The following is a 13,991-nucleotide window of genomic DNA, read 5'->3' as shown; positions in this document are numbered from 1 at the left end:
TCTTAAACTAATGAAATTGAAGGTCTGGTCCAAATAAGAAGAAAAACAATATTACTCTAGGCACTGTGTTAGGTGCTGAGAATACAAAAGCACTAAACAAACAAAAAAATTCAACAAACCCTGCCCTCATGGCAAATACCTTTTCTCTACTGTCCCTATCTGCAGGACATCATTTACTCTTTCTTTGGGGAACCAAGGCAAGATGGAAAGGAAAATCAAATTGAGAGGTAGAGAAGATTACTGGTTATCCTACACAATTTACAGTCAATTAGACCTATATAATATTCAGAAAGACTTGAATATTAATCCTACTCCAGTGTTTACTCCCTGTATGACCCTGGGCATGTCACTTAGTTTCTTTTAAGTCTTATTCTTATCCTCTGTAAAATGGGATTATAATAGCACCTACCTCTCAGGGTTGTTAGGATAAAATGAATTTGTGAAGCACTTTGTAACCTCTGAAGGGTTATATAAATGTGTTGTTAATAATGGCCCCTCACAACTCATCTGATCTTAGAGGGGATGTTCTGGCTCATGTTTTCTATGGTATTGTCATTTGAATAACTTATCAATCAATCAATCAATCATTCAATCATTCAATCATTCGATCAATATTTATCAAGCATCTACTGTGTGCCAAACACTGTGTTAAGCACTGGGGTTAAAAAGAGGTGAACTGTCACTGTTCTTAAAGAGCTTACAATCTAGTGGGAGAGACAACATATAAGCAAATATATATAAAGCAAGCTTCATACAGGATAAACAGGAAATTATTAACAGAGGGAAGTCTCTAGAGTTAAGAAGGGTTGGAGGAAGACTTCTAGTAAAAAGAATGTTATTTGAGACTTAAAGGAAGCTAGGAAAGTCAGTTGTCAGAGTGGAGGAGGGAGAGCATTCTAGGCTGGGGAGACAACCAGAGAAAATGCCCAAAGCTGAGAGATGCAGTATCTTTTTCATGGAACAGCCAGGAGACCTATGAAGGAAGATGCTATCTGCATCCAGAGAAAGAATTGATAAATAGAAGTATGTATAAAATGATTTTACATACACACACACATACACACACACATACACACACACACACACATACACACACATACACACATACACACACACATACACACACACACACACATACATATATATATATATACACACACACACACACACACACACACACACACACACATTTGTGTCTAATAGTAGCCATCTCTAGGGTGGAGGAGAGGGAAAGAAAAATAAAGTTACATGATAACTTTATTATATATTTAAAATGAATAGCAAATTTTACACAATATACTCACAGTTTCGTGTTCAATCACTTTTTTTATTCTACTATGTTATGGAAATGCTTGTGTTATTTCATAAATTAAAAATAAAACAAATAAAAAAGATGTAATAGTTGGGCACATGTTCACTCTCTTCTTTCTATTTGTCTCCACTGTTTTGAGGGAATATTTAATAGAGAGCTGATACTTCTAGAATGTTCAGATCCAGCCACCTAAGATATAGCCAACTGAGATATGGGGGAAGTTTACTCTTCTATCTTCCTGGGGCCAGGCTCTGTTAAATTCCAGAATGTAGTTAGGGAATAAACAATAAGAAATCCTTATCATGTGACCTTGAGTAGCATTCTAGTTAAGAAAGTCACATAACTGGGCTGACTAGATCCACTACAAATTTATGTTTCCTAACTTTAACAAGATTATTATTGCTCCATGGCAATGTTTTCATTCTCTCTGATTGATGCTATAATGTTCCTGCTTCCCCCTGCCCGGCCACTGTTCTAAACCTTCTCTTTTCTTCTCAAGCCACCATCAACACTTCCAGATCCCTCCCTCCCAGTACATGAGTTCTTCTTCCATTTTACTGAAAAAAGAGATCTTGTATTATGAACCCCCTCATATCCCCCACTCCCCACTCAAACCCTCTGAATCTTCACCTATCCTTTTCATTTTTATAGCACCCTCTGAGGAAGAAGTAGCCCTTCTCTTTGCCAAGGTTAACCCTTCAATATTGACCCCTCTTTTCTCCTTTGGGAATTTGTGAAATTAATCATTCCCCAGTTCTTTCATTTTCAGTCTTTACTTACCGGCTCTTTCCCTACTGACTGCTAATATACCCATGTATCATACCCCTTTCCTTAACAAACCTTTCCTTGTTCCAGCCATCCGCTCAAGCTTCATTCTTTTTCCTTCCTTCCTTTCATGCCAAATTCCCAGAAAAAGTCATTTATGCTGATTGTCTCTATTTCTTCATCATATTCCTCATCTTCTCGGACTAGGAATCCAGTACTGAACCTCTCCCAAAAGCTGTCAGTGATATCTTGCCTGTTAAATCCAATGATCTTTTCTCAGTTTTCAACCTATTGGACTTCCTTGAAGCTTTTAAAATGTTGGCCCCTTTTTCCTCTTGGATATTCTTTCTTCCTGTGGCTCCCATAACACTGTTTTCCTGCCCCCTCCCCAGTTCTCAGTTTACATATTTGATTGTTCCTTATATGGCTCTTTTTTTGATTGCTATCCATCTTCTACCCCCTAAGTGTGGGTACCCCTCAAGGCTTTGTCCTGGGCTTTCTCCTTTCTATAGATTTTCTCCTTTGATGGCTTCATCTGCTCCCATGGATTCGCTTATCTCTACACAGATGACTCCAATATGCTTCCTGAACTTGAGTCCCACATCACTACTTCAAGCTGGACATCTTCCATCTTCTGTTTACAAAAGAATTAGGAAGGACATGAATGCCATCATCAAGTCTTTGAAGGGCTATTATGAAAAGAGGAGTTAGGGTTGTGTTGCTTGGCCCCAGAGGGCAGGACTAAGGGCCAGTTAGTGTTTTGATTTAGGTTTGATGTAAAGAAAAATATTTTTAAATGAGAGGTTGCCATAAATGCAATGGGCTGCTTCAGGAGATCGTGATTTCTCTCTCACTGGAGCTCTTCAAGCAGACAGTGACAACTTGTTGGGTATTATGTTGAGGGGTTCTCATCCAGGTATATGTTGGGCTAGCTGGCTTCTGAGGTTCCATCCAATTCTGTGATTCTATGCTATTTCCTTGGGTGTCCTGTTGGTTTCTCAAGCTTTACCTGATTAAAATAGAGCTCATTTATCTCCTCATTCCCACATGTCACATTTCCCATTTCTACTGAAGATACCACCAACCTTCCAGTCCCTTGGGTTCATAATCTTTTTTCTTTTTTTTAGTTAGGCAATGGGGTTAAGTGACTTGCCCAGGGTCACATGGGTAGTATTATGTGTCTGAGGTCAGATTTGAACTCAGTTCTTCCTGAATCCAGGGCCAGTGCTGTATCCACTGTGCCACCTACCTGCCCCATTGGGTTCATAATCTTAGAGTCATCTTTTACTCTGAAAATTACGCCTCTATAATTTTTCTCACATCTGTTCCCTTCTATACACTCTCATAGCCATAAGTATTGTTCAAGTCTTTATTACCTTTCTCTTGGACTACTATAATTACCTCCAAATTGATTTCCCTGTTTCCATTCCCATTCTTTGTACTTGCTACTTGTGGGAACCTGAGTAAGTCACTAGAGTTCTCATTTAGAAAATGAGAGGGTTCTGAAGTGCCTTCAAATGATATTCCCAATCTGGAGTACATGCTTTCCTTATCTCTACATTGAGAATCCTTATCATCCCTCTAGGCTTAGTTCTACTGCCACTTCCTCTGTAAAGCACAGGATATCCCTAGTTACTAAACTCTTTCCTTCTTTGATTTCCTTCTTCAATTCACTAATTAACTAATTAACTAAGCTCTTTAAAAATTGTGTATGCCTAGAAATCTGGCCTAGTGGAGAGGATTCTGGGCTTAGGGACAGGAAGATCTCAGTTAAAATTTTACCTCTGACATGAGCCATGTGACTCTGGGCAAGTCATTGAACCTCTATGACCCTCAGGCAACTTCCTAGACCTTGTTACATCATAGACAGGTTATTGATCTTTGACCTCCTTTCCTGCATCCCTAGTACAGTGCTTTAAAATATTGTAGGAGTTGTAATTAATTTTGGTTGCATTGAATTGAAGTTACCCCATTGTACTGCTAATTGGAGAAAGAATATTTTCTTAAGGTGTCTCCACCCAGTGGGAACATGATAAAGATCCATCTAAGTGAGATAGTTGGTGCCTGTGTAGGGAAATCATAGCAGAGAACTCTTGCACGCTAGCTATTTGTTCTTGTTGATCAGAAGCAAAAATCTCATTCTTCTCAGCTTGAATTGTTCTCGTAGTCAGATGGTCTGCAGGTGTTGAAGATGGAAGGAAAAATTACTTCATCACTTATCATTATTCCTATCACAATGGTAAGCATTTAGGACTGTGCAATTTCCCAACAATAACAGCTTATTAACAGCCTTTACATATATTTTCATGACTCTATGCTACTTGGGTACCCAACAGGACATCTTGTTTGGGGCCATATTACCCTGAATGAATGAAAAAGCATTTGTTAAGGGCTTAATATGTGCCAAGTGTTGTGCTTACATACTAAGGAAACATGGCCCAAAGGATAAAGTGATGGACTTGGAGGGAGACCCAGGTTCAAGTCTGGCAGCAGGCATTTAGCAGCTACATGACTAAAATGAGGGGATTGGATTCATTGATCTCTAAGGTTTCTTCCAGATCTAAATCTATTTGCTTATAATCCTAGTAAGATGGGAAGTCAACACATAAAGGAGAGTGGTAGCTGGGGAGGTGTATTTGTAAAGTTACTGGGACATTGAGGGAAGCCATGGGGGAGTGAAATGATATACCCTTTGCACTAGCAATGCCATACTAATTGAATTATGGTTCCCAAACCGGAAAGGGGTATGGTGGGGGTGGTGTGGAGTATGTAGAAGAGAGGTAGGGGCAGGGTGTTTGGTGAGGAGATGGTCATTGTGTAACAACTATAATTGAGACACTTACACATAATGGGCTACCTGAGATACTTACCAATCAGGACAATGAGGCCACAGGATTTGAGTTCCAGATTTAAATGGATTAAATCATCCAGGGCATAGTGTCTGATCTAATAGTGTAATGGCAAGAGGACCTCAAAGTAAGCGCTTCATTTTTTTTTTTGAAGAAGGTGAAACTAAGGTAGAGAAGTAAAGTGATTTCCTCAGGGAAGATAATCTTTACCTATTTGGCTACTGGAATGTCATATTTTATTAACATATACTCCACCTTCTTTCAAAGGGATTTGAAACAGCTTGAAAATTAAACATAACAAAATAAGATGAGTAGAAATGAGACTAAAGAAACCAGAGAGGATAGATGTTATTAATTATCAATTAATACATTTTAATATATAATATAATTAATATCAATTAATTTACAATTAAAGATGCTATTAATCAATCAGATGATTATTTTAAGAATTTGTTAGATGCTTACTATGTGCCAGGCACTGTGCTAAGTCTAGGGCTATCAATACAAAGATGGAAACAATGATTACTGGCAAGGAGCTTACATTTTAATGGGGGAGGGGGAAGCAACAAGTACATATAAAAGCATAAGCAAATAATTTTTGTCATTGTTGTTAAGTTGTTTTTCACTTAATTCCATCTCTCTGTGACCGCCTTTGGGGTTTTCTTGGCAAAGATACTGGAGTAATTTGCCATTTCTTTCTCCAGCTCATTTTACAGATGAGGAAACTAATGCAAATGGGGTGAAGTGACTTGCCCAGGGTCACACAGCTAGTAAGTGTCTGAGGCCAGATTTGAACTCAGGATGATAAGTCTTTCTGATTCCAGGCCCAATGCTCTGTCTATCCACTGCACAACCTAGCTGCCCATGCAAATTATTATAAATAAAATAAATGCAAAGTAGTTAAATGCAGTCTTAGGAGAAAGGATGCTAGCAGTAGTAGTAGTGGTGGGTGAGAGAGAACAAGAAATGCTTTCGAGGCACCTAAAATAAAATTATAGTATCATAGCATATAGAACTGGGTGGGACACCAGGGAACATTTAGTACAACTGTCTTATTTTCCAAATGAGGAAATCAAGGACCAAATTTTAATTGTAGATAATCAATGAATTTTGCTTTCTGCTTCTGGGAATCAAGACCGAAAGACTACATAATTTTCATACCAATTCATTTGTAGAGATAAATTTTTCTGGAACTGAGCCTGAGTAGAAAAGAACTTTGTCAATTCTTGTACTGGGGATATGGTCAAGGTTTTTTTTTTTTTAATTTTTATTATGAGCATAATCATCAGTAAATACAAACTTTTGAATATATAAAAAAACAAAGTATATGAAGCTATGAACTTATAAGTTCCATAAACATTTCAACAACAACAATAATAGTTAACATTTATTAAGCTCCTACTATGTGGCAGGCATTGTGTTAAGAATTTTACAATTATTATCTCATTAGATCCCCACAACATCCCTGGGAGGTACATGCTATATTATCTGCATTTTGAAGCTGAGGAGATGGAGGCAAACAGGAGTTAAATGACTTGCCCAGAGTCATACAGCTAAGTGTCTGAGGCTGGATTTGAACCCAGGTGTTCCTTACTCTATGTCCAGAGCTCTAAACAGTACATTACCTAGCTATTGTTATTTTTGAGTGTATCTTAACAAAACAGTAATAAAATTACTCTATTTGCTTCTCCTGAATTTCGTTTTGTTTATATACATGTATGTATATTTAATGTTTTATTGATGCTCTTTTCTTCTTTTTTTTTTATGTTTTTCTTACTTCCCACTAAGTCATACTGCACCCATGAGTAAGCATAATCATATAAAACTAATCTAATTGGCCACATTTGATATATACCTCATTTCTTATCTCTAGCACTTTTTTCTTTGCCAAAGGAGGTGGGGTGAGGTGGGGTTGGGTGAAGAATAGAGTTGGGAGGAGGAACATGCTTCATCATCAGTCTTCTGAAATCATGATTGGTTGATACACTGATAAGAAATTCTGAAGTTTTTCAAAGTTTTTCTCTCTTACAGTATTGTGTTAAATGATTTATTTTCACAGTTTCTGCTCATTTTAGCATTTATCAGTTCATACACTCTGTTTCCAGTTCTTTATTACCACAATAAATGTTATTATAAATATTTTTGTATAGATGAATCCTTTTCCTCTGTGTTTGACATCTTTGAGGGTTTACACTTGGCAATAGTACTGTTAGATTGTACAGTACTTTCAAGAGACACAGAAACACTGTAGAAATGAATAATTAGCCTTTTACAAATGTAAAGGACATAGTATGAATGTAGAACATAAGTTCCTTGAGAGCTAGAATTATTTCATTTGCCTTTTTATTCCCAGTACCTAGCACAGTGCTCTCCATCCCTCCCTTCTTCTCTCCTTCCTTCCTTCCTTCCTTCCTTCCTTCCTTCCTTCCTTCCTTCCTTCCTTCCTTCCTTCCTTCCTTCCTTCCTTCCTTCCTTCCTTCCTTCCTTCCTTCCTTCCTTCCTTCCTTCCTTCCTTCCTTCCTTCCTTCCTTCCTTCCTTCCTTCCTCCTCTCTTTCTTCCCTCCCACTCTCTCTCCCTTCTTTCTTCCCTTCCTCCCTTCTTTCCTTTGTTTTGTAGAAACTGCTTTAAGGTTGAGCTTACTGTCCTTCTGGAATGAGAAAGTATAGGGGAGATCGGGATCCCAGTTCAGGAAATGAACTGTACTTCAATTCTTGCTATATTTTTTCAGTTAATATCTCTTTGTAAAAGCTAATTTTTGTTAATTAGTTAAATAAATCTATGTCACTGGTCACTGACATTTGGTATTGAGGAGCATATGCCTTGGAATTGGCACTTGAGCATATAGAATTAGAATTACCCCACAGTCTCTCGGAGTGTCCCAGAGCCCTGAAGGGGAAGATGCAACCATCCTTACTCTTACAAGTCAGTGAGAATGGAATAAAGACCCTATTTTGTCTACAGACATAGTAAGATTCTATGAATCTATTTTTGTTCATTCCATTAAGTACAAAGAAAGGGTTAAGTGCATTAGTGATGAGTGAAGATGTCTCTTAGTATATACAGGAAAAGAAAAAAGGCAGCATCTCATTTTCAATACAAAGGCCTAGGCAAGATAAAGAAATGGATCCTTTGAGCAAGTCTCTTGTGATTTCCCGGATGACATTATGAAATTCTTATCTGAAAGTGAAATTTGGCCCTGTGTCAATTATCCCAGACCCAGCCAAACCATTCTAATTTTCTGGCAATAGCTTCTCTGTTGTGACTGCAGAAGTTTTGTAAGAAGTCTGCTTCAGGGGAACAATTCAGATCCAAGGTTTCTAGGGTTCTAGAAATTCACAACTTTGTCTCTCCACTTCTGCCAAGCCTAGGACTCATCCAAGTATTTCTATTGAAAAATTATAGAAATGCATAAAGAAGCTCTGATTAGTTTCCCTTGGGAACAACCCTATTTTCTCCTCTTCTTGAAGATAGAACCTGCATGTGTAGTCTGTATCCCCTGGTGTGTTACTTTTTGTCCTATGAACCTTCCTTTCTTCTTTCTGCCTCAGAAATGCAGTCTGGTAGCTCAGGAGAAAATGTTTCATGATGATGAACCATGCTGTCTGTAAAAACCCAAGTACAGTATCATGTACAATTGGAAAAACAAGTTATTTTCCTGCTCCAGTATTTGGAATTGCATGATGTAGCTCTGAATGGGTCTATGGGTTTTCCCTTCCTAGTGACAGGAAGTGCGGAACTTGTTTCATTGTCCCCACCAGGAAGATATATCTTGGGTTCTATTCCTCCTTGGTGCATTTTATTGCCTAAGAAATGCAACCTGGTAGTTCAGATTAGAATGTTTCAGGAAGCTGCAGTAGGGTTTTCTTTTCCCAGGGATATGGAATCATAGAAATTCTAAATTGTAAAGTGATGGAAGTGAGCTTCATCAGAATTGGAAGGTACTTTAGAGCACAGGTATCAAACTTGGGTTACAAAACTCCAGAGTACAGCCCAAATCAGATTAAAATGCAATTGGGAAATGTTTAACAAAATAAAAATGCAATAGAACATAGATAATAATATGTTAATATGTGGTTTTCTAAGTCAATATGCATCCCACAGGGATCTATTCCTTTCTTTTCAGAATATATTTTTATTTATTTTGTTAAATATTTCCTAATTACAATTTAAATTTTTTTCAACATTCATTTTTAAAAATGCCGAGTTCCAAATTCTCTCCCTCCCTCCTACCCCTCCCCTACCCCTTGAGAAGACAAGCGATATGATATCAATTATGCATATGAAGTCATGTAAAACATATTTCCATATTAGCTATATTGCAAAAGAAAACACACACATACAAACAAGAAAAATAAAATAATAATAATAATAAGTAATAATGATTAAATAAGATAAAGTTTTTTTTTAAAAATATGCTTCAGTCTGAACTCAGATTATAATTTCTGTCCCTGGAGATGGACAGCATTTTTCATCATGGGTCCTTTGGAATTGTCTTGGATTGTTGTCTTGATCAGATTACCTAAGGCTTTCCCAGCTGATTGTCCTTACAGCGTTGCTGCTAGTGTGTATGGTGTGTTCCTGGTTCTGCTCATTTCACTTTGTATCAGTTCTTATAAAACTTCCCACATTTTTTGAAACTAAGGGATCTGTTTCTATTAGAGTTTGATACCACTGCATTGGTGTATAGAATGTTAGAATGTGGAATGTCAGAGCTGGAAGAAATCTGGAAGCTGGAAGGAAAAGACTTTAAAGGTTGTCTAGTTGAACCTCCTAATTTTAAAGGTGAGGAAACTTGAGCGATTAATCTGTCCTTTCTATTTTCAAGAATAGGAATGTTAATACAAAAAGCAGCTGAAAGAACTGGCCAAGATCAACTAGCTAATGCCCTTTCTACAATATCACTTTTAGCTCTAACATTCTAAATTGTAGATGAAATACAGCAAGAACTTTCTGCTAGGTCTCAGCATGTACATATGCCCGGGTCCCTTCACTTCTTCACTTGTTATTCTTGCTATACAGAATATCAAGTAACTGGTAAAATAATAAAAAAAAGATAGACTAACGGGTACCAATCATTGGTGGGAGCAGCCTACCATCTGCTGGCTGTACAATGTATTACACCTATAAGACAGTTATATATGATTAACAGTTTAAAGGCATCTTAGAGGTAGGTCACCCAGTCTTTTCATTTTGTAGATAGAGAAAATGCACTATAGAGAAATGAAGTGAATTGTTTAAATTCACACAACTAAATAACCTCATATTTATAATAAAATGAAGTGACATAAAGTAAAAATCAGATGAGTGAGCCTCCTGCCAGTCTTATTCAACATGGATTAGGAAGGAAGTCATCTATCTGATTATAATTTGAAGCTGCTCAGGTCAGGACCCACTGCTCACAAATAATCCCACATTGATCTGCTGGGATATCTTACAGTTTGCTATTGGGCGTACTTTTATTTAGTTCTTTTAATTTATTTAATTTTTAATTTATTGACTAAAACAAAAATTTCCACAAAATAGTATAATAAAAAGAGATTCTGTGTGAAACTGTAAATCTGTTATGTACAACTTGCCATTCCTTCTAAATATATAATAAAGTTATCATGTAAATTTTTTTTTTTTGTCGAGGCTTTTGGGTATAAAGGAAAGAAAAGTGAATGGTCTCCAGTTCTGGCTCTGGCTTCACACTTCATAGGATCATAGATTTAGAATTGGAAGGGCCCTCAAAGGTCATCTACTCCAGCCCCTTCATTTTAGAAATAGAGAACCCTAGGGTCAGAGTGAGGAAGTACATTTCCCAATGATATACAGGTGAGTAGGAACAGAGCTGAGATTCAAATCCAAATTCTCTGATTCCATATAATCCTAGAGGATTATATAATCTCAAATCTGTTGGTCTTTTTGCTACACCCCACTGTCTCTCCAATTATTATTAGCTTATTAACACTTGAAAATGAGCAGGTCAACTTAACATCGCAGAATCTCAGTTTCCTCATATATAACAAAATAGGTACAACAGTACTTGTACAACCTACTTCGTAGACTTGTTGTGAATATCAAATTAGATCAATATGCATAAAATATTTTATGAACTATGTCACACTGTTCAAATATGAGCTATTAGTATTGGCCACAAATTAGTATTAATTTAATTAGCAATTAAAATCATGAATGATAGAAATGACGATGTACCTCACCTGGGAAGGGTGATATTCAATGGCCTAAGCCTTTACAAGCTAACTTATTAGGGGAAATTGAGTTTGTTAGATATTGAAAGCAAGGACTTGTGGTTATGATGGTTCTGGATTTGCAGTCCAGAAGCCCTGGGTTCAAGCCACAGAGTTGATTCTAGCTGTATGGCCTTGGGAAAGTAGTTTTCCCTCTCTGAGCTTCACTTTCCTCATCTACAAAGTGAAAGCATTACTTCTTGCTTTACTTATTTCACAGGCTATTGTGAGGAAAAATCTAAGAGGGAGAAAATTTTAATTGTTACTTGTCCTTGACTTCCTGTCCCCAATTATCTCTAGGCAATCATGTGGTGCTGAAAAGAGCCATATTGTTTTCAAAGTGAAGAGAAAAGGTGCTTATTCCAGACATCTTTACTTGCACAATCATTTTGAAGCCTTCAGGAAACTAACTACCTGTGTCATGTTGGGCAACCCATTTAACTTCTTGGAGTTAAGCAAGGGACTGGGGTGGAGCGAGATGATCTTAAATGCCCCTAAAACTTGTAATCCTATTACACTTATGATTCATAGATTTATATATTTGTAGTTGGAAGAAACCTTAAATCCCCCTATTTTACAAGTGAGGAGAACAAGCCCAGGGAAGATTAAGTGACTTGCCCAAGATGACACAGAGAGTAAGTATCAGAAGGAAGATTTGAACCCAGATCCTCTGACTCACGGGCAACTATTATTTTTATCATTCTCCAATGCCAGCTAATGTTATTTCTTTTCAATTATTCAGTAAGAAAATGGTGAAATTGACCTTTTTACATCTGAATGAGTTCTTATACAGTGAGATCTCACAAGGTCTCATTTCCTGGATAACTTTTGTGATACCATCTAGACTGTACTATAAGTTTTCTCAGGAATAGGGAAGAAAATGTGGAGAATGAGCCCTCTGCTGGCTACTTGTATTTTTTTTATACAAATTTTGGGAGTACATAAACTGGCTACAAATAAATGTTCCACTAATCCTATGTTCTTAGAGCCTCTGAAATATCAAGGCCTAATGAGTCTCAGACTTTATTTTTTCTTTATTCTGAACTTGAACACATGAAAGAGGATTTCTATATGCATAACAGAACACAAAAAGAAGATTCTCTTTGAAATCATGTATTTTCATTTCATACAATTTACTATTTTTAAAAGTATTTAATAAATTCCACGTGCTATTTTCTAAACTGTTCTGCTTGTCTGTGATTCCTCTTGAATTTTATCCTGTGCATTTAAACAATGCTTTTTGATTGGCATTACTATTACTAACTCCACTTCTTCCTCACTCCCCCCACCTATTAAAAATCAAGATAGAGGAAGAAAAACAATAACAAATAACCATAGTTAAGCAAAATGCGTCCACACAGTAGCCATATCCAAAAATGTGTATCTCTTTCTGCCATTCATGTCCGTCACTTCTATGTTTGGGGGTGACTAACATGCCTTCTCAAGATTCTGTGGAGACGTGGTTGGTCATTATGTGGATCAGAGCTCTGAAGTCTTTCAAAATCATTTTTCTTTAGTGGTATTGTTCTTGTACAAGTTGTTTTTCTGACTGGTTCTGCTCAATTCACTGTGTCAGTTCACACTACTCAATATTTTTTGAAATTGTTCCTTTTGTCATTTGCTTATGGCATGGGAATATTCCATTATATTCTTTTTCATTTATCTATCTGTCTATCTATCCATCCATCCATCTATCTATCTATCTATCTATCTATCTATCTATCTATCTATCTATCTATCCATCCATCCATTCATTTATTTATTTGTTTTTTAGTGAGGCAATTGGGGTTAAGTGACTTGCCCAGGGTCACACAGCTAGTAAGTGTCAAGTGTTTGGTCTGAGGCCAGATTTGAACTCAGGTCCTCCTGACTTCAGGGCTGGTGCTCTATCCACTGCACCACCTAGCTGCCCCCATTATATTCTTATACCACTCTTTTGGTCAGCCATTCCCACATTGTCTAAGAGGCAATTTAAGGCACCTTCTAAGATGCTAATTATTTTCTTCCCCCTTCCTCTTCTCCTCACTACTTCGAGGTCAGGAAATTCGTTTTTCTCAAAGCTATTCACTCGCTGGTATTATCAACCATCTTAACTGCCCTCCTGCTTATTACCCACATCTCTGCTTTTTTCTCAGTTGAGTTCCATGTAGTTCTAAACCAAACTTTGCATGTGTGTGTTTGTATGTGTGTTCCACTCTCCTTTACCTATTTCAGGTAAGAATGAGATTCATCCAATACCATTCCTTCAAGTTTGTAAACTCTTCTTATCATCATCCAAATTATGAGAAATAGAAAGTTCCACTCCCCTCTTCCTTCTTTCTATTCTAGTTTATATACTTTCTACTCTCCCTTCTCTTTCCCTTTTTCAAAATTCAGAACAATACAAATATACCTCAGGACCTCCATTTTTTAAAAAAATTATGCTTCCTCAATATTCTTGCAAGACATTAACGTTCTGAAGTTACACTTATCTTTTCTCCCCCATTAGAATGCTAGTGCTACATCATCATTATCAACTGCTCAAATAATAACTTGTCCAGTCAATCAATAAATCAGTCATCAATAGCTTGCTATGTGCCAAGCACAGTACTAGGTATTAGGGAGACAAAAATAAACATAACACAGTCCTTCCTTGTTTTCAAGGAGCGCATATACTTGTTAAAGGGCATGTTGACAGCTCAGCAGACACAGGATATACACAAAATAAATATACAGTGATTTGATGTGAGGTGTGTGTGTGTGTGTGTGTGTGTGTGTGTGTGTGTGTGTGAGTGAAGGTGTCTTGAAAAAGGTTAAAATCAAGTCAACAAACATTTATTAAGCATTTTTTAATG

The sequence above is a fragment of the Phascolarctos cinereus genome, unplaced genomic scaffold (genome assembly GCF_003287225.1).
Source record: "Phascolarctos cinereus isolate Bilbo 61053 unplaced genomic scaffold, phaCin_HiC Scaffold_2;HRSCAF=192, whole genome shotgun sequence".
NCBI lineage: Eukaryota > Metazoa > Chordata > Mammalia > Diprotodontia > Phascolarctidae > Phascolarctos > Phascolarctos cinereus.
The sequence above is the reverse complement of the archived record's forward strand: the minus strand, read 5'-3'. Positions refer to the sequence as shown.